Source organism: Talpa occidentalis, unplaced genomic scaffold (assembly GCF_014898055.3).
Source record: "Talpa occidentalis isolate TD23 unplaced genomic scaffold, MPIMG_talOcc4v2.1 talOcc4.5, whole genome shotgun sequence".
NCBI classification, from domain to species: domain Eukaryota; kingdom Metazoa; phylum Chordata; class Mammalia; order Eulipotyphla; family Talpidae; genus Talpa; species Talpa occidentalis.
In genome coordinates, this window is record NW_023604861.1 from 87,509,276 (window position 1) to 87,532,531 (window position 23,256).

Below are 23,256 nucleotides of genomic sequence, written 5' to 3' on the forward strand. Positions count from 1 at the left end.
ATTTATTCAATGAATAATGGGCATGGCTTTATAATTACCTATCTATGTATTTATCTATTCATCTGGAATTTGTCATCAAACCATGCTTGTGGCTTAAAGGTGTGCAGGAGAGTTTGTTTGTAATGGGCATATTAAGTCTGTAAATATAACTTCATGACATTCTCCATGTGAGAAGTCCTCCTTACATGACATAGATTTATCCCAAAACTTACTAATGTAACAGAAAAGTTTCTACATCCTTGTATTTATTCCAATGAAAAGTATATCTTAACATAATCTGCCCCTAATGCCACACCGGATCCCATAGTTATCATAATAACTTCATAAAATAGATATCTAAGTCTAGTTTGTGACATTTCTTTACTATTGTCTTATAGTCCAAAGTCCATCTTAATTTTAGACTCCCTTTTTTAGGTGACTTTTCTAGCTACATTTTCCACATTCCCTAGTCAGGTGACATTCTGTTAGATAATGCTAATGGCAGAGACCAAATAGAGATTTTGGCAAAAGCAAAAGAACCTTCTTCTTGCAGTCTATTGACTTTCTATATTGTGCCAGCAGCATATGAGAATTCACTCTGGCCTGCAGCCTCTTTCTACTCTCAAAAAATTATCAGCATAAACATGCCCCCTTAGTTTGCTACATTTAATATATTTTTTATAATATTTATATATATATGTATTTTTATTTTTATATTCCCCATACAATTGTGACCCCCTTATTTTGACCCCAATCCCTCCCCTCCCCGCCCCCCACCCCCCTTAGAGTGTCTCTGGTTCATAGTTGTTTGTTGATATTGATTTTTACTTTCTTATAATTATTCTTTTTCCTGGTCCCTTATTTAAGTTTTCTAGATTCCTGCTATGAGTGAGACCATCCGGTATTTTTCTTTTTCTTTCTGGCTTATTTTGCTGAGCATGATCCCTTCCAGCTCCATCCATGTTGCTGCAAATTGCATGTGTTTATCTTTTTTGAATGCTGAGTAATATTCCATGGTGTATATGTACCACATCTTCTTGATCCAGTCATCTACTTTTGGGCATTTGGGCTGTTTCCAAAGCTTAGCTATTGTAATTTGTGCTGCTATAAACATAGGGGTGCAGGTGCTCTTTGAAATTGATGTTTCTGTGTCCTTTGGGTAAATTCCTAGGAGTGGAATTGCTGGATCATATGGAAGCTCTATGTTTAGTAGGTCCAGAAATCTCCACACAGCTCTCCATAGTGGTTGCACCAGTTTGCACTCCCACCAACAGTGCAGGAGAGTTCCTTTTTCTCCACACCCTCGCCAACATTTGTTGTTGCTAGTTTTTAAATATGTGCCATTCTCACTGGTGTAAGATGGTATCTCATGGTAGTTTTGATTTGCATTTCCCTCATTACAAGTGATGTTGAACATTTTTTCATATGCCTTTTGGAGGATGGCCATTTTAATAATGTTTATTCTTCCAATACATGAGCAGGGGATGTCTTTCCATTTCTTTGTGTCTTCTTCTATTTCTTTTAATAGTGTTTTATAGTTTTCTTTGTATAGGTCCTTTACCTCATTTGTTAGATTTATTCCCAAATATTTGATTTTTTTTTGTTTCGATAATAAAAGGGATTTTTTTTTATTTCTTCTTCTTCATGTTTATTGTTTGTTTATAGGAAGGCTACTGAATTTTGCGTGTTGATTTTGTATCCTGCCACTTTACTGAACTGATTGATGAGTTGAATTAGTTTTTCTGTGGAGTTTTTGGGGTTCTCTATGTATATTATCATATCATCTGCAAATAGTGATAGTTTGAATTCTTCTTTTCCTATTTGGATTCCTTGTATGTCTTTCTCTTGTCTTATTGCTCTGGCTAGGACTTCCAGTGTTATATTGAAAAGCAGTGGTGAGAGTGGACATCCTTGTCTTGTTCCAGATCTTAATGGAAATGCTTTCAGCTTTTCACCATTGAGAATGATACTGGCTGTTGGCTTGTCATAGATGGCCTTTATGATGTTGAGGTATGTTCCTTGTATCCAAGAATTTCAAGGGTTTTTTATCATGAATGGGTGTTGCACTTTGTTGAAAGCTCTCTGAGCATTTATTGATATTATCATATGGTTTTTATATTTCTTTTTGTTGATGTGTTGGATAACGTTGATTGAGTTTCGGATATTGAACTATCCTTGTGTCCCTGGAATGAAACCTACTTGGTCATGGTGAATTATCTTATGGATACATTGTTGGATTCTGATAGCTAAAATTTTATTGAGGATTTTTGCATCAGTGTTCATTAGCGAGATTGGCCTGTAGTTTTCTTTTTTTGTGTTGTCCTTGTTGGGTTTTGGTATTAGTGTAATGTTGGCTTCATAGAACGTGTTTGGTATTATCCCTTCCTTCTCAATTTTTTGGAAGAGTTTGTGAAGGATAGGCACTAATTCGTCTCTGAATGTTTGGTAGAATTCATTTGTAAATCCATCAGGTCCTGGGCTTTTGTTTTTGGGGAGGTTTTTGATTACCATTTCAATTTTGCTGCTTGTAATTGTTCTGTTTAGGTGTTCTATTTCTTCTTTATCTAGCTTTGGGTGATTGTAGAGTGGTAGGAATTTGTCCATCTCCTCTAGATTGTTGAACTTGTTTCCATATAACTGTTCATAGTAGTTACTGATTATTCTTTTGATTTCTGCTGTGTCCGTTGTGATTTCTCCTCTTTCATTTATGGTCCTGTTTATTTGTGCTTTCTCCCTTTTTTTCCTTTGTGAGCCTGGCTAGGGGTTTGTCTATTTTATTTATTTTTTTGAAGAACCAGCTCTTGGTTTCATTGATCTTTTGGATTGTTTTTTTCAGTTTCGATTTCATTTATTTCTGCTTTGGGTTTTATTATTTCTTTTCTTGTACTGGTTTGGGTTTTTTTTGTTGTTCTTTTTCTAGTTCTTTGAGCTTCAAGATTAGGTTGTTTCTTTGAGTTCTTTCTTGTTTCTTGATGTGAGCCTCTATTGCTATATATTTTCCTCTTATTACTGCTTTTGCTGCATCCCATACATTTAGGAAATTGGAGTCCTCCTTGTCATTCAGTTCAAAGAATTTTTTAATTTCTTTTTGGATTTCCTCGTTAGTCCAGTGGTCTTCCAGAAGTGTGGTTTTCAATCTCCATGAGGTAGGAGAGTTCCTTGCCTTCTTTTTATGGTTTATTTCTAGTTTGATGCCTTCATGTTCAGAAAAGATGGTTGGTATGATTTCAAACTTGGTGTATCCTTTGATATTTGTCTTGTGTCCCAGTATGTGTTCGATCCTGGAGAATGATCCGTGTGTGCTTGAGAAAAATGTGTACTCAGATTTTTTTGGGGTTTAGTGTTCTATAGATGTCTGTTAAGCCCAAGCACTCTAGATCCTTATTTAGAACTTTAGTGTCTTTACTTATTTTTTGTCTCATTGATCTATCCATTGCTGATAGTGGTGTGTTGAAGTCTCCCACTACATATGTGTTTTCTCTGATGTCTGTTTTCAGAGATGACAATAGTTGTCTGATATATTTTGGTGCTCCTTCGTTTGGTGAATATATGTTAATGAGTGTTATTTCTTCTTGAAGTATTGTCCCCTTGATCATAATGTAGTGACTGTTGGGGTCTCTTTTTATATTTTTGAGTTTGAAATCTGTTTTATCTGATGTAAGTATAGCTGTTTCTGCTTTCTTTTTTGGTCCATTTGCTTGTAGAATTGTTTTCCATCCTTTAACTTTGAGTATATTTTTATCTTTTATAGCTAAATATGTTTCCTGGAGACAGCAAAAGGTTGGATTTTCTTTCTTAATCCAGCCTGTGACTCTGTGTCTTTTTATTGAAGAGTTTAGTCCATTTACATTTAGAGTTAATATTGATATGTTAACATCTGTATTTGCCATTGTTTTTGTCTTTCCTTTGATTCTATTTATTTATTCTTTTAATAACTTTTTTTTGGCCTTCTTTCATTGTTATTCATCCCTCTGAGTTTCTGGCTTTAGGATTCCTTGTAGTATTTTTTGGAGTGGGGGTTTAGTCTTAATGAAATTCCAGAGTTTCTGTTTGTCTGGGAAGGTCTTTATTCTTTCTTCATAGAGGAAGGAGAGTTTTGCGGGATAGAGTATTCTTGGTTGGCATCTGTTTTCTTGGAGTCTGTTGACTATGTCCCTCCACTCTCTCCTTGCCCGTAGTGTTTTTTTCGGAGGGGTCTGATGTCAGTCTGATTGGTTTTCCTTTGAATATTACCTGTTTCTTCCCTCTTGTCAGCTTCATTATTTTTTCCTTGTCCTGGATTCTTGGGAGCTTTACTATTAAGTGTCTTGCTGTATTTTTCCTTTTGTCATGGAAGCTTGGTGTTCTTCTTGCTTCTTGTATATCAATTTTCAGCTCTTCTTCACGTTTGGGAAGTTCTCTTCAATTATCTCCTTGAATATTTTCTCTGTTCCTACATCTCTCTCCTCTCCTTCTGGGATTCCTATAACTCTTATATTTCCTTTCCTTATGGAGTCAGATAGTTCTCAAAATCTTTCTTCGGTCTTTTTCCTTCATACTTCTCTTTCTTTTTTCTGTTTTGGTTCTTTTTATTTCTGTGTCTTCAAGAGTACTTATTCATTCTTCCATTTCATCTATTCTGCTTTCATTGCTTTTCCCAGAGTTCTTTAGCGCCTCCATTAATTTGTTGTTCTTCTGCATTTCTTTTACTTCCCTATTTAGGAACTTAATTTCATTCTTCTGATAGTTGATTATTTTTCCCTTATCATTGTTTTCCTTTATGACTTCTGTCAGTTTTTTTAATCACGGCAATTTTAAATTCTCTTTCTGGAAGGCTCAGAAGTTCTTCCAAGTTACTGTCATTGCAATCCGGGGGGTGGTTTTCTTCTTGTGGTGTGCTTTTTTCCTGAGGAGTTGCTGGGTTGCATGTGGTTTTTCTACTCCCTACTGTCTGTTTTCTAATTTGCCGTATGCATTGGGACACTGTGTTCCTGGTACTGGCCGGCATCTTGGGCGAACTTCCCAGCACACCTCTGGCTCTTCCAGGAGCCATCTTCTGGTTTCAAGCAGGCTTTACTGAAGAAATGCCCCTGTTCTAAAATGGTGATGTGGGACGCACTCCCTGCGCGCCCAGTCAGTCCAGGCGGTGGGTTCCCGCTCCCTCTCTGGGTTCGGACTGCAGGCCAGAAGGGGCTTGGCGTGGGCAAACTTCCCAGCTCACCCCTGGCTCCTTGGGGAGCCTTCTGCCAGTTTCAAGCAGTCTTTACTGAAGAAATGTCCCTGTTCTAAAATGGTGAAGCAGGACTCACTCTCTGTGTGCCCAGTCTGCCCTGGTGGAGGGTTCATGCTCCCCCTCTGGGCTCGGACTGCAGGCCAGAAGGGGCCTGGCATGGGCAAACTTCCCAGCTCACCTCTGGATCCTCCGGGAGGCTTCTGCCAGTTTCAAGCAGTCTTTACTGAAGAAATGTCCCTGTTCTAAAATGGTGATGCATTCCCTGTGAGCCCAGTCCCATTTAATATGTTTTTGGTTTCACTTATAGCAGGAATATAGGGGAAGCAAATAAGACATCAGTGTAAAAAAATAACAACAGTACAAAACACAACAAAGCAAAAACAGACAATTATGAATCAGAGACATCCTGCAGGGGAGCAGGCAGGAGAGGGATCAGAGGGAGGGAGGGAGGAGCACAGGGGACTGAGGTGATGGTGCACAGGTGCATCAGTGAAGGAAACTCTATGGGTACTATACTGAGGGGGTGGGGGAAGCAAATATTGTTTAAAAATGAACAAAGATGTAAAAAAATATAAAAAAAATAACATGTTTTGCTGACTAGACCCAAATGAAGTATGTTCCAACCTGCAGACCTTAATTCATTTTTTTTTCTTCTATTCATCATCTATATTTATCTTTTCTTTTTATTTAGCCCATTTTTGATTTATCAAATGAATTTTTTTTAAAGATTTATTTTATTTAGTTATGCATACAAGAACTGGGGTACAGGCCAGAGGAGCAAGAGGAGGTGAGAGAATTCAACAAAGACAGAGTGGGGAGCAGAACAGGCGGAATAACTGAAATATACCACTAAGGAGAGCAGCGGGCAAGACAGGGGAGGTCTGCTGTGCCATGTGGGTTAGCTCCCTGGCCGGGGATTGAACTTGTGCTGCAGTAGCTGGTGAGAACTTGATAGAGCTTAGACTTAACCCCTTGCAGCCACTAGGGTAGCCCCTATCAAATCAATTTTCAAGTGATCAAAAGAACGCAATACTAACATAGAGTAGGTGGTAAAAATGTTAGCTCTACATCAAGAAATTTCTCTAAGATTCTGTGTTCAGGAAAGAGATTGAAGGAAAAGCAAAAAAACATGAAATCCAGAGTTTGCAGTCTGACTCAGGAAATCTGAAGGCGAAGAAATGCTTTCCTGTAGAATGTCTGTGATATGTAATAATACAAGTGAACAAACTCTGGTCGATTTGACAAATCAGATTACATCCTGCTTTTGTAAATAAAGTTGTATTGGAATATATCCAATACAACAAATGAACACCTTCTGTATTATGTATTCACTTTCGTATTATAGTCTATGGCTGCTTTAGTGCTTTAAAAGCAGAGGTAAAAAATTATTACAGAGACCGCATAGCACCAAAAGCCTAAAATTTGACTAATTAGTCCTTTATAGTAAAAGCTAGTCAGTATCTTAGACAACAGATCCAAGGATAAATATGCCATTTGTACTGAACAAACTTTAACCTTGACATTAATTCCAAATATTCACACAGCTAAAACATTGAATCATTTCATTTACTCCAAGTTTGAGGTCAAGGGACAGCAGGGCAAATAAACACCAAAGGTAGAAGCCACTACTGCAAGTTTCTGCTAATCAGGGAAGTAATGATATTTGTAGAAGACGGAGATCACTGAAAAAATTGGGTTACCACAGGAAATAAAAGAAGCATTAGGCCTCGAGAGATACCACAGATAAGGGAATGCAAAGACAATTGAAGATTTAAATTGACAAATCGAATCTAAACTTTCTCTATCTCTCTTGTCATGAAAGATTTAGACAACTCAATTCCTTTCCAAGAGAATTCCCAATAGTGTAAAAAATAGCCTTCCATCTGTAAGAATAAGAACACATTTGTTTACCAGGCATATACACATAGTTAGCATTTGAAAAAGGGGGTTAATCTTTGAACTCTGTACTGATATCCCCTTAGAAACAGATTTGTAGTAAAAGATAAAATTATATGGTGTTTTTAATTGGTACTCTCACAGTAATTCCAGAAGGCATTATATATGTATTACAATAGAATAGGCAGTTAAGAAAACTGAGTGAGGGAAAATTCACTCAAAGGGAAAGGCTGGCCTATTTAAAAATATAGTAGAGGCACTAAACAGCAGATCACAAATTGCAGAAAGCTCAATTATAAGTTAATTAAAGAAATTCTAGATTTTAGCCACAAAGGATTGAAAGAAGAGGAGGGAGGATAATCAGATGGATGTCTATCCTTAACTATCCATGAAATTTCAGACTCAAACATCCAACTGCTTATAAGACAATTCCACTTGAATATCTAAGGTTTTATTTCTGGAATCGTGATTCTTTTTCATTGGCCCACAGAAACTAACATTTATATGGAAAGTTAATCTATAACAAGAGTGTACAATGGAGAAAGGAAAGTGTCTATCAAACACCAACAAATGGTGCTGGGAGAACAGAACCACATGCAAAAGAATGTCAATAGGCCATGATATCAGTCAATATACAAAAATCAACTGAAAATGGATTAAGGACTTGGATGTAGATCTGAGGCTATAAAATATCTAGAAGAGAGCATAGGCAAACCACTTCACAATATTGGCTTCACAGATATCATTGGGAACACAACTCTAACAGGAAGAAACAAAAAATCAAAATTAACAAGGGGAACTACATCAAACTAAAAGCTTCTACACAGCAAAAGAAACTATTATGAAAATGAAAATGACTCTGGCAATGAATTAAAATGAAAATTGACTTTGGCAATGAATAAATATGCAACAGTTTTTCAATTTTACACAAAATATCTTATTGATTTTTAAGTTCAAGGCTCAGGAATCACTGATGGTTTAAACAAATAAGAATTCATATAGGAATGGTATGTAACAAGTTTTTTTCTAGACTAAAGTCTACCGAGTGGAGACAAAGTGGGCATGAATTCAAGGACTCTGAGATTATCTCAACAATCCTACTAAAGCACCTAGCCAAAAAAAAAAAAAAAAAAAAAAAAGCAACACACAGTTCCTGAAGTATAACACAGTGAGATTCAGCAACAATATTATTCAGATTGGAAGATATCACTTAATTTTTTTAATTATATTGTAACATGGTCAATATAGAATGCTAACGTGATCCTCTACTATCTCCAGTAACAGTAATGTAAGAATCAACTCCAATTTCATATTAAAATAGCCCAAGCAGGGAAATGTAAAAGAAACTAAACATTTATTGAATATACAATTATTGCAATAATGTAAATATTACAGTTCAGGGAGGGCTAATCATAAAGTTCAGTTTTAGTAAATTAACATTTTAAAATCAGAGTTATTGCCACTCACTTTTTAAGCATGAGGAAAAGAGTCAACTATGTTTTATTTCCTTTCACCTATATGTGATAGAGCATAACATCCTAACATTTTTTGGCATTCCAGGAGAATTTAATGATTCAGTAACAGTATTTAATACTTCATTTTTTATATAGTGAAGCTGTTCCTTCTTTTTCATTTTATCCAAAATATGGAGTGCCTTTCTGCAGTTCTGTATATTAAACCTCCCTTTCCTTTTTTTAAAAAAAAAATTTATTATAAAATTATATAGAATTTTATATATTATGTAATTCACCTATTTCAAGTAAAAAGTGTAAAACTCAGCAATATTTTAGTAAATATAGCAAGTTATGCAACCATCACGATAAATGACTTTTAACATATTTTTATCACCTCAATAAGATCCTTTTCTCACATACACTGTTAATACATACACACACAGACACACACAGGCAATCACTTTCTCCACAGATTTGCCTTTTCTAGAGACATCATATAAATGTAATCAACACTATGTAGTCTTCTATTTATGTTTTTTTTCAGAGTGTATTATTTTATGGTGCATCTATGTTATCGCAAATATCCATAATCCATTCCTGCTAAAAACTGAGTAGCTTGGTCAAGTCATCCATTCATCGGTTCATCATATTTTTCTGTTATGAAAACACATGTGCAAGTCTTTATATGGACATATGTTTTATATCTGTATAATTATAAGGAATCAAAACTAAGATAAAATATTGGAAAATTTAATTTTTAGAGTGAATCAACCATGAACAAAAGATGTATTTTTTATTATGAAACTTGTAAAATCTTTTTAAATATTATCTTATGTTTTAATAATATGTCATTCATTTTTCTTCATAATAATTGAAGATAAATGTTAAACTATACTTAATACCCAGTTACAAATTCTCATGTCATTTTTTCCGTCAAATGTCATAACATTCCTCCCCCCAATATTTTTTATCATAAGTCAGTTGCTCCATATAGAAATGACAGACATAAGGGAGTAACTGTTTACTTTATATCAGCAATGATCAAATATATAAATCACATTGCCAAATCAAACTTATTTATACAATTAAATTGATGTAAAAAACAAAATCAGCTCATCCAATTATTTAAAAAAGTAATGTTGCTTCAACCAAAAAAGTATAATTAATAAGAAAAGTATAATTAATAAGAAAAATTAATAAAGTTTTAGTTATATGGGAAAGATGCAAAATGATATACACCCAAATAAGAACACATATATATTTGTTATGTATTTTAAAGATTTCATTAGTGTCTTATTCACGCTAAAGCCATTTATGGAACCTGCTTCAGGTGTTGCAGATTATTTCTATATTAGGAAATTAAGAGTTAATTGGGTCAAACTGTCAGTGTGCTATATGAAAAGTTGTGATTGCAAAACTGTAACACTTATTCTCCAGCTGTAAAACTCCAGTATTGTGGAGAAGGTGAAAACTTCTACATTGTACGCAGAGAATATGATAGTGTCAAAATCTAGAGTTGATTTCACCACCAAATTACCATTGTCCATGTTCACTGAATTTAGAAATCAATAACAAAAAATAGATCTTTTATTTTAAGAAAATATTCCTCTTCATCATTACACTAATCTCATTTATTTATATAAGGTCAAAATTTTAATTAAATTCTGTCACTGATAATAAAAGTGTTTAATTTTATAGACACTCCCATTAGGAGTGAGCCCCTTTCCATGTTATCTCAGTTAGGAAAAAAAATGACATAAAATATCCTTTTAAAAATAAAATAATAGCCTTACCTCCAAACATAATTAAATTATAGCATGGCTTAGGAACACTGAAGACAATTTTTTTTTCAAAAATTTATTTATTTATACAAGAACTGGGGTACAGGTCAGAGGCACGGGAGGGTGAGAGAATTCACCAGAGACAGAGCAGAACAGGCAGACAGACCGAAGACACTGCTGAGGGGAGTAGAGGTGAAGCAAGAGAGGTCTGCCGCGCCATGTGGGTTTCTCTCTGGCCGGTGTGGAATCGAACACGCACTGCAAAGGATGCGGACAGCTTCACAGCATGGCTCTCAACCCGCTGCACCACCAGGGAGGCCCTGAAGACTAATGATGTAAGATCTAGAAAAAAGTCTACAGCTTCAAATAGCAATGAGCATCTACTATCCTCATGAAGGAAAATTACATACTTGTTAGTGACATTAGCAGCTGATAAGTGACTAACTCTGCTTTTATTATTTGCTGTGGTTTATGGGTTGGCAGGAAGACATAGTTTCTTTCAGTCCAGCTTGCTCATTATTAACTATCAAAATCTTTTGGTGATGGATAGAGCATGCAGCATTGCTGATGCATCATTGCACACATTTATTTCTGAGACTCTTCAGCTTTTGATAAAGTATAATTTTGGAATCTAGTAAAACTGAATCAATCAAGGTCAATGTTCATCCCTGAATGCAGTAGATGTGTTCCTGGAAAGTGGAAGGCAGTAAGGCTCAGTGGTTGAGAATGTGTATTATAGAGCCATACTATCTAACTTGTCATTCATTAATCACATCAGAGCCAGGATAGGTTTACTCAGATTTTGAAGCCTCATTTTTCTCAACTCTCAAGTGAGAATAACAATGGATGGAGATTCTTTGTCGAACAAATGAGAAAATTTCATAAGGCTAAGTGAACCATACACGTTTTTGTTTTAATGAGGTCATTTTGTATAGGAAAGTATTAATAATAATGCTGGGACAGCACACATAAAATAAGATTTCCTGACAAGCTGCACATATGATTATTCTAGGTAAAGCACATTTGGCACAGAGCTTGGCACCTAGGAAATTTTCAATTAATGCAAGCAAACCTTAATGCTTTCTATTCAGCTGAATTTTGAATATTTAATTTCTTTTTAAATCAAAAAATATTTTGATTTAATAGCAACACCCAAACTTAACCCAACCATTTTCTTAGGTACTTTGCTCATAAGCAAAACCATTCATTCATCAACTTATGTTCCCTTTACTTACTCAACTCCAAGTATTGAGGCAGATACTGGAGCTAGAGCAACAAAAAACAGTCCCTGTCCACTGGAGTTCATTTCTTAAAAAAAAAAAAAAAAAAAAGGGAAGACAAAATTGCTTAGAGAAGCTTAAAAAAGAGGTTGGCAATTATGTAAGCCTGTTTTTGTAGTTTATTTCCAAATGAAACTTGACTCACATCTCCAGAATTTTAAACATTACTGCTCTGATAATGTACTCCTCTGCTCTATGCCTCTCTTCTACTCTTTAGCTCAATGCTGTAAGTGAAATATGAATCTATTCTATAGTAATTGGTCTTGAAGCTATTGTGTCTGAAGAACTAGGACTCATATCAGCAAGGGTAAGTACTTTTAAGCATACATTCTCAAACCTCAAAGCCTTAACAAATAATTCCTGTTTTTCACTCACGGTAATTCTGCAACTGATTGGGCATATCTCTGGAACACCTTGCAAATGGTGACTCAAGATATTTCTAACTCCATAATGGCCTCTACAGTAATTACCACAATGAATGAGAAGTACTAGAAGGTTAAAAATGGTTTTAAACAGATCAGTTTCATATCACTTCTGGTCATATCCCTTTGGCCCTGGATACTTGCAAGAGGACTAGAATGTGTATGTGCATGTATGGGGGAGGTGCTTATAGAAATTCAACAGCAGGGGGCCTCCCTCGTGGCACAGCATTTGAGCGCTGGGCTGCGAAGCTGCCCGCAGCCTCTGCAGCACCTGTTCCATCCCCGGCTGCCGAGCGAGGGTCCCACATGGCGCTCAGACCTCTCCTGCTGCCGCTGCTCCCCTCAGCAGTGTACTTCGGTCCTTCTGCCTGCTCTGCTCCCTGCTCTGGTGAATTCTCTCACCCTCTTGCGCTTCTGACTGTATCCAGTGCTTGTATAAATAAATAAATAAATCTTAAAAAAAAAAAAGGAAAGAAATTCAACAGCAGGGCCTCCCTGGTGGCACAAGGGGCTAAAACACAACGTATGAAGCGGTCTGCAGCCCTCTGCAGCACGAGTTTGATACCCCAGCCGGCCAGAGGGCAATACACACTGCGCAGAAGACCTCTCCTGACTCAGCTGCTGGTCCCCTCAGCAGTGTAAATTAGTCAATCTGCCTGTTATGTTCCCGCACTCTGTCTTGGGTGAATCCTCTCACCACCCCACCCATACACCTCTGGCTTGTACCCCAGCCCTTGTATGCATAAATAAATAAATCTTCAAAAAAAAATAGAAATTCAACAGCAAATGTATCATCCACATGATTCTACAAGTCTCTAAAACGACTTTGTAGGGAATTTAAGAAATTATCTTGTGGAGTGTAGGCTAGCAGAAGACATGCAATAGACATAGAAATTCAGCCTAGTAGTTGAACAGAAATTGTGGTGAATGGTGGTGTTGAGAATTGCAGAAAATATGCTTTATAAAGAGTGAAGAAATACATTTTAGAAAGAAAGTTGTCAAAACTACTTAAAGCAGAGCTCATCCCCAATATTAGTTCAATAACATAAAAGAAAATATGAAAATGGGTCATCTTAAAGGATTCAGAACTTGAGATGCATATAGTTTTCAAACACTTCACTAATTTTCTAGGTCAATAAGGTAATTACACACTTCTGATGCTTCATTTTTAAAACTATATTGAAGCATTTCTATTTTGTATGCTCACTTTCTTAGATTCAAGTCCATCGAGAAATGTCTTGACAGTGCCAGGAAATATATATGCACAAAATATATATTTTGTATAAAGGACAATATTTATCTTGGTAGGAAAACAAAATATGCACATTCAAAAAATGTCTTTGGCACCACTGATAGAGCAAAGCATTGCATTCATTGCACTGATGCCTGGTATTTGTATCAATGGTAAAGAACTTTTTTCTATTAGCACTTCTTGTTCTCTGACAATCTGAGAACATATAATTTAATTTGGCGTTCTAACAGCAGTCTACAGCTCTTCAGTGCAGAACCGCAAGTGTTCGGAATGATTTTGAAGCAAATTTCGAAAAAAGAAACACAAGATATGCATGTGTCTGTGTTGGGGTTGAATGTGTGTGTGTGGGGGTGCTCTGTTTGGAAGACAATGACGAGAGATAAACAAGACAAGAGACAGTTTTAGTGTCAAATCGTCATGTCTAGGTGAAAGATTAAAATTTTTGGAAATGGTAGGGAAAAGAATGTGAAAAGACAAATTAGGAATTCATTTCACTTAATGTTTTTGACATCTATATTGTATCACTCTAAATTTTGTTTTATATGAGAATAAATATCTAAATTTTAAGGAAAAACTACATGCAATGATTTTATCATCAGTTCCTCATGCTAATATCAACATAAACATCTTAAATGAAACTGAACTGCACTTAGATAAGAACATAGCAAAATAAATTATCTCTCCCAGACAGAGGATAAATGGTTTTATGTCTTCTCAACTTAAGGCAAAAGCAAAGTGTTAAGAAAATGTACACTTAAATTGATGCTTCTCATTTAAGAAAACACATATCTACAATTTTAAAACCAAGCTGATTGCTTTGGAAAAATTGTCAAAGTTTGAATTTACAAAGTGGATAAGAATTATTTAAAAATAAAGAAGATTTTTATGCCTTAGGGAAAAAAAAGAATTGTAATATCTCACAAGATGATAGGAGGTTCTATTATAAATTTCCTCCAAAATTGCAAAAGTATTAATAACTAAGGATTAATAATGACTCTATACATTTCTCTTTTAATTTGAAGGTTGACATTAGTCCATTTTCCTTTAGTAGATATTAGTGTACTACATTTCTACAATTTTCTATAAGTGAAATGATATTTAAAGTTACTGTGTTTTGGGGAAAAATGAGAAGGTAGCGATGATCTAGACCACCCTATGGCGAGCTCCACTATAATGGGGAGACTTCATATTTAAGAAGTTAGCATAAATATGATTTAAATTCATATTTTGGAATACCACAGAAGACTGAAGATTATTGTGTAATTTTACATGTTCAAATTTTATAGCTTTGCATACTTAGATATCACACATATTATTTAATAAACAATATTTGTGCTTGTAATAAGTTCTCAAGTTAGATATTTTCAAGAACTGCTTCATAAAAGACATCTGCACAAACATTCTCTGAACAAAATGAGTTCAGTGGGAACTCTACATAGATACTATACATGAATCAAATTATGAATCTTGTTTCAATGTCAAGTACAATGTATAAAATATTTTCAATGTATAAAAATCAGTGTAATTAGTTCTAATTATATACTTGTGTTCTTAGTTTCCTGTTTAAATATCTTATTTCACAGGGAGCTTTCATGATATAGACTGTACTTTATAGTTGAGAGGGGTGGTGGAGGAGAGAGAGAAAAAAAGAGAAAGAACAGATTTTAATAAAGGATGTTTTTGACATGCATTCACCATTCTTACAATTTGCATATTTGTAGCTCAGTAAGTCTTATATGGGGCAATTTGATGTTATTATTCTATTCTAAATTTCTGCCATTCACCTCCTAAATGGACTTTTTCCCACAGGAGACTGTTCACTCACTTAGCTGAATAAATTACAGAAAATCATCCAAGTAAAAAACATCTCACAAGAAATAATGGACGATAAGATCAAAGAGAAGCAAAATTCATAAAATCCAGCAATCTGTAATGAGCGAGAATAATAAACTTTGAAAATATATTTTCATGTGATTTTCTCACTCCGAGTGACCCAGTAGTCCCTTAGATTTCCTCAAGGCTTTTATGTGCTTAGAACATGCCAACTTTTATATCTGTCTACTCTAAGGGTCAGAAAATGATGAGAACCTATAATAAAAATGAGTGGCATGGCTATATATATAAAGAATCACAAACACAATTACTTGGAATCAAATCAAATATGTGAAAACGCTTTGTTTTCTGTCATTGAATATCCAAATTAATCTGCACCGTGGGAATCAGTTATGGAAGCACATGGATCAGTTGAGGACATAAACAACATAAGAAAATAGACTTATATACAAGCTCAATCGCATGTGGAGAGAGGAGGGCACAAAGGGAAGAGAAAGGGGAAGAACAAGAAGTGGAGGACAAGGAGGAGCAGGAGGAGGGAGGGCGGAAGGGGAGCATGGAGGTAGCAATGTAATTCATAATTCAGTCTTGTTCTTTGCTGTTTTGGCATACTTCTCAATTTCTCAAACTAAAGTAAATTAAGTTTCCTGTTGAACTCCATTTAATTAAATAATGTTTTTTCCAGACTTATAGCCTCCAGTAAATAAAAAGAGAAGGCAATCCAACTGAACCATGTACAAACCTAAATGGCATTGCCCAGTATTTCTCCTATGTCTATTAATTTCTCTGCATTTTGTATGAGACTGCATCTTTGCAAAGAATAGTGATATTAAGAAACACATGTATGGAAAGTATTCATAATGGAATAAGGTCATGAATCAATATCGTATCCTTTACCTTAAATATCACATTCAATAGAGAGAGAAATGAAAAAAAAAATATGAGAACTTAAATTTGATTAGATGTTTTTTAATTTAAGAAATTCCTAATTTTATTGTATTTCATTTCTTTGCCTTTTAAGGTAATAATGGGAACATTTCCTGCTTAACGTGAAATGAAGGGTCTTTAAATCTTGTTTTCATGTCAGATGTTAATACGTGGCATACTAATGCATATTGGATAGCACCACAAGTGATTTTCATGGCATACATAATAGTATTCTAATTAAAATATAACTTGAGAATTCACCTTTGCCCTCAATTTCCTAAATGATAGTAAGTAATAGTAGTATAAATGCATTTTCCTGGACTATTGCGAGGCAATGAAAAATACCTCTTTTTTAGGTGGCTTTGCAAGCAGTGGAGATAAGTAAGATCTACAAATTGGTGAGAAGGAAGTTTCCACCATTGACTAATTAATAGAGGGGGCATTGGAGGCCAGAATAAGGACTAGTTATCGGCAGGTAAAGTAGATTATACTAAGTTGTCTACATAGTCTCAGGGATGTGTTACATCAAGGAAAATGAAGTTACAGGAGTTAGAGCTCAGGAACAGAGTTTTAATCATAACCAAAATAGGAAAGAGAAATTAAAGCAGAGTCCTCTATCTGGAGCAACTGGACAGAAAATCAAAGAGAACCAAAACATCAGACTAGGCTGTAGAATGGAACAAAGAGTGGTAGAGTATGGAAGTTGTCTGGGTCTGGTACAGATCAACAAGAGCACAGGAAAAAAGTTAAAGATTTTTAGGACAATGTCAAGGTAGAATCAGAATGACATGGCTATGTTGTGACATTAAAGATATAGTACAATTGATGCTTCAAATACCCTTACTTTAAGACAACATTGGTCACAAAATCTGGCTTAGAGTAGCACTAGTTCAGAACATTAAAATAAAAAGTGAGTGTCAATGAGACTATTTTGATGCTAGAACAAAGGAATGTGTTCTTTTTCCTAAGCCCCAGACCTCACCAGATGATCAATGCTACTCTGTAGCTCCTTGTCAATCTCTGATTATGGTGGCAACAGGGAAGTCACTCTCCTGTTTCCAGTTCCCTGAAGGGAATGCTAATACTTTCATCCAGTTTTGTACTCCTCTAGCCATCAGCACAGATTTATGTAGCATGTTTTCCAAACAATGGGACATGGAAGCAAATATTCTGCTGACTACATTGTATTTTGCTATGATATGGTTCATGTCATCCATCTTCTTCAGGTCAATAATATCATTGTGCTGAATTTTCAAAAACATTTCTGTTTAGCATGTCTTGCGTATGTGTCTATGGGGACACAGGAAGCAGCAAACAGAAATGTGTAGGTTTTCTAGCTTTCTGGGCTGGTTGAGCAGGCCATACTTTGAATAAGTAGCTAGAGCATGCCAGTTGTTTACTTTTTGTTTTCCTCATCAGAGTTCTTCTAAATCCATAAAAACAAATGGCTATTTGAACTGAAATGGGACTCTGATTGGAATTTAGGAAATTGAATGAATGTCAATGTCATCATAAATAGATTTTTTTTTAGATTTATTTATTTATGCATATGAGAGCTGGGGTAGAGGCCAGAGATGCGGGGAGTGAGAGATCCACCAGAGACAGAGTGGGGAACAGAACAAGCAGACTGACCGAAACGCACAGCTGAGGGAAGCAGCAGGCAAGGCAGGAGAGGTCTGCCTCACCATCTGGGTTTCTCCCTGGCCAGCTGGGTATTGAACTCCTGCTACAGAGGCTGTGGGTTGCTTCATAGTGTGGTGCTTAACCGTTTGTGCCACCAGGGAGGCCCATCATGAATAGATTTTAATAGGATTTTATTCTAAAATTTTTAGCCACATGTGCACAAAATCTGCTGGAGCTCTGACTTAGTGTATTATATGTTTTAGCATCCACAAAAGAAACCCTACATTGGAAGTAGTCATCCTTAATTTTAAGATTATATTTAAAGATTCTGCACTCAATGTTTTTCATGACATTTGATATGAGGACAAAAAGATACTCTAGAAAGACTTCCAACAGCAACAGAGAAGCATGTGAACATAGTGGCCACCAGGGTCAGCTTTCTCTCCACTCTCAAAAGAGCATGTGAAGACTGCAATATATTTGATAGACTGGACTTTGCTATTACTCTTCTACTCTTTTCCATCCTAACAGTCATACTAAAGTCAAAATACCCTTTATCATTAATGTTATAATTATTGTTAAGTACATCAAGGAAATAGAAGAAAGCCAGGACTATCCTGGACTAATGAGCTTACCATACATCGGATGATTTTCTGAATATTCTTTCTTTGAAATTTAATGGTATTTGTTGCCTTTATACATTCTTACATATTCTGTGTGTGTGTGTGTGTGTGTGTGTGTATGTACGTATGTGAGTGAGATTTCAAGAAGGATATAAACAAATGGACATTTTAAATCTCTATACTAAAATATTTAAGAGATCATTATTCCTAATTTATATGCTTTGAAAAATCATTGTGCACAATATTGAAAACATTATGCTTTTATGTTTAAAGCTATCTTGTTTTGATTGCTGTTTATTTCAAAGTGATATAATCTAATAAAGGAATATAATAAGAAGTAGCATTCTTAGAGGGAAACTAAAAAATGGAGAGAGAAAAGATAGTATCTCAGCATCATTAACTATGACAAGTTAATGAGGGAATAAATACAGGAATTACATATTTGGACTATTGAGTATACAATGAAAAGAAGCAGAGAAAAGGTTTGTGAGATGGAGATAAGCAGATTATTTGTTCTAGGTTTCTGTATCATTTATTTGATCTCCTCCCTGCCTCGAATGTGGTGAATCTCTCCCTGTTCAATGAAAGAAGAAGGGTCAGCATCCAGGATCCCAAAGGTAAGTAAAATGATGATTCCATTACAAGAGAGACTGTTTAAGTAAGAAAGATAGATTCTCTTCATGGGAAATCAATTCTATAAACTCACTTTATATGGATTTCTCTCATCCTACAAGTAAAATGTGGGATGTAGAAAGAAATGTGAAATGGCATAGGGGTCTTGTAGGTCATTCCTAGAAAGGTTTGCAGCTGTTAATGGACTCCTCTGAGGGTAGATTTAGTAGTAACACCTAAAAATGTAAGAACGAAGTAGATGAAGGCTATCAGAATGATAAAAGTGAAATTAGTTGTTCAATCCTTATAAGCCATTTGCATCGCTGGATTTTTCCAAGAAAGAACTGCATTCCTTTGAGTTCAAGGATATTTACCCACCTTTTTTTTCTATTTCTCTGAGGGCAGCTGAGAATTATAACATTCAAGAACAAGGACTAATGAGGGATCCTGGGATTATTTTTGATTCTGCCACTGGTTTTTTGAAGGTTTCTATTGTTCATTTATATGCTTTTTCTACTTCCCACACTTAATTTTTATACTCTAAATATGATTGAAATAACTTAAATAACATGTAATGATTTCTTTCATTCCTGAAATTTTTATTTGATGTCTCAGCGCCTCCCTTTAGATGCCACTTATACTGATGTCTATCTTCCCTGTTGACCTAAGCACTAGAGCTCACATAGAATCCTGAACCCAACTCGTTTCAAGTTTTTCTCACTTCCTTTTAAAGTTTCTATTACATAACTGTCTTATAAATTCCTGATGGCTCAAGGTATCCACTCAGCAAATATTCAATGAGCAAACTAATAAAAATTACTCTCTTAAATCATATGATTCAATAAACTAATAATATTGTAGCTAACCTCCAAGATGACCTAAATGATCCTCACCTTTCAATTGTCACTGTATATTTATTTTCAGTCCACATTATACCAGAAATGGTCAATGTGACCAAAGGGATATTGCAAATATTAAGGTATCTTGCCATGAGATTAAGTTATAAATGCCCTTGGTTTCCATCTTGATAGTACCTCCCACTCTTTTGCTCTTTTTCTCTCATTACTTCTTCTGGAAGAAGTAATGTTACAGGCAGCACTATAAAAAGACCCATGTGGCAAGAATGGTAGTCTCTTGCAAAAACCAGTGACTGATCTTGGAGCCAATGCTCCAATATATTAAGTTCTTAAATATAATCAGTAGCCCTAGTGGAGCATTTGACTACAACCTCAGGAGATAGCCTGACCAGAATCACAGGGCAAAACATCCCCATATTCCTACAGCTCAGAAATTACATGAAATATAAATGAGATATAAATATATGAAATATTATATGAGATATATGAGATATAAATGTTTGATTTAATATACAAAATATTAGGCTAATACAAATTCATTATTTTAGGGGAAAAGCCTAAAAATCATATATAATAATACATGTCATATTTAAGCAATTGTTAAGGTTTAGATGTTTTGGTCGCCTGAAGTTCGGCATCTGGATTTAGAGGTATAAAGCAGTCATGAAAGAACACAAAATATGAAATTCTATAAGATACAAGCCTATGTTAAGAAATATGTCTACAGATTTAAGGTTGAATCTCTTCCCAAGGTTGCACTTGAGTCTGTGTATTTGTGACAGTTACATTAACACAATAAGGAAGTCTACCTCAGTAGATTAATCACTTCAAGAAGTATCTCTGGTAATACCTTTTCAACTGTGTACTTTTAACTATGTACTTTCAACCTTTCAACCTTTTCAACTGTGTACTTTCCTAAGCAAAAGAATGAATCACTGTGCATTATGAGAAAGAAGAATTACATGAAAATTCTTATACTGAAATCTAAGTTTTTTTAAACATTTTTATTCATGCCAGGTTTGATTTTCTACTTTGTCAAATAGGTGTTTCCAATAAAGAAAACATATTTCTGTACTTGAATCATCTTTGTTTTCTTGGGCTTCTGATTCCCCAGTCATGTTTTTAACCATCCAACTCTACAACCATGGCCTGTTGCAATGATTTAATCTATGGGATAAAGCAAGTAGTGAAAAAAAGAGAAGTTCACTCCCTTTCACAGTCCATAGGACTGACTGAGCTCTTGATTCTCCAGTGGTCTCATATAATAAGTAAACAAGACTTTGACTGAATGCTGTTACCAAACACTCTAAGGAACAAGGGTGAGGGAAGGACACTTCCACAGCCTCTGCACAAACAAATGCTTGTAATGCAGAGATGGGTGCTTTAAATGACAGGACAACTCCTCTGAGGAAGAAGAAACCAATCATTGGGACCCTCTGAATGAATGGACGCAAGTCCTCTGTTGCTTACTTACAATAAATTTTCTTCTTGTTTCAAGCTGGTTTTCTCTAATTTTTAGTGTTAGATAAAAGTTATCTGTCCCCAAACCTAGTGTGATCTAACTTGGACTATTCGTTCACTGATATGCGTCACTGCTGTGTTGAAATATTCCTTTGTGTTCAGACTCAAGTTTTGCCAAATGTGACATCAAGTATAGGGAAGGCTTAAGTGAGCATAAAGAACCTCTTATAGTTACCAAAACTGCCAGGGAACTTCTATATAAACATAGCTTGCAGCACTATGGAACCTCATATGTGTCAAGAAAGCAACTGCCTGCATGCTGTGATCTCCATTACTCTCAGGCCTTCCTTGGAATTGTCACTCTCTACTAGTACGCCAGACATAGTAGTTTCCCTTTTGGGATAAGGCATTGCTAAAGGAAAGCAGTTGTTTAGCTCACCAGAATGGTCATTCATGATTTCCAACTTCCTGAACTATTGATAATTACAACTGCAATATCTGTACTCACAGAGACATACCTATCACATTATAGTCTTTCTCCAAGAAGATTTTAATATCACATTTTGGAGGTTCTTATTTTATTAGGTTCGATCTTGCTGTACACCCTTTCTATAAGATTTTTTATTTTTTTAAAGATTTATTTATTTATGCATACAAGAACTGGGGTGTAGGCTGGATGTGTGGGAGGTGAGAGGATTCACCTGAGTGGGGAGCAGAACAGGCAGATCTACTGAAATACACTGCTGAGGGGAGCAGTGGGTGAGACAGGAGAGGTCTGCTGCACCGTGTGGGTCAGCATCCTGGCTGGGGATTGAACTTGTGCTGCAATGGCTGCCAATAGCTTTATTGCACTGTGTCTTTAACCCTGGCATCACCAGGGAGGCCCTGTTTTTTGAATCTTATAATCATTTGGTCTTCAGAAAAGGCAGATACCCAACTCTCTATAATGTGCCTCATTTTATCCTCACCTGCAACTTTGTGTCACATGATACATATGTGAGAAAATACATATTTTATAGTTTAATTAAGACATTTGCCTCTAACAAATGAAAGTGAAAAAGACTAAGAAACAAGGCTCAGATGATTTGATCCAGAAGTCTTCATATTGGGTTTGTTTTGGAAACTATCCACTTGTCTTCGTTACCTTACATTTCAGAATCATAGGCTTTAAGGAAAATTGAATTTTCCTTAAAACACTCTTTGATTTCCCCATATTTGTCTATTTCATTATTCTTTAATCTGACAATCTACCATGAAAGGCAAAACTTTGGGAGCAGAGAAAATAACTGCATTTTAAGAAAGGAGGATTTATGCTTCTTAATATTTTGGGGTGTGTGTGTGTGTGTGTGTGTGTGAGAGAGAGAGAGAGAGAGAGAGAGAGAGAGAGAGAGAGAGAGAATTAAAACTACCAATAAAAATAAGCATTTTTCTTCTTCTATAACTTATATTCTATGCCCTATGCCTAAAAATATTGGTCAATGTACTTTTCAGTTTGTCACATACTAGAATTAATCCATGTTTATTGCCCAAAGACTACCAAAAAAGAACAGAGAAGTCAAAAATGTGACTTAGGGCCAAGAACATGAGCTATTTTTCATACTGTTTCTAATGTGTATCAATGCTTTGTAATAGATTTATTACTAGGGATATGAGTCAGAAGGAAAAATTTATTGAATTTCACAAAAACTTAGGTATAATTGAATTTATTATTCATCTGGTGTAAATCCAACTTTATTAACAAGTGGATATTATTCAACTGTTCAGGTTTTCAAGAGGTCAATATCCTTCCTCAAGTCTGTTAAAAAATTATTAATCTTCCAAGTCATTATTTGGATTATTTAGGACTGTGACTGACTGAGGGATTTGTTTTCTTTCCGATCATTATTTGTTAAATATGGAAAGTTGAGGGATTTCAAAAGTAATTGTAACAGTAATTATTTTGGGTGCCAGACACCTCAACATAATATATAATTATTTAATCATTATACATATATAAACTGTGTCTAAATACTTCATAGGAATTTAATCATCACAACAACCTATA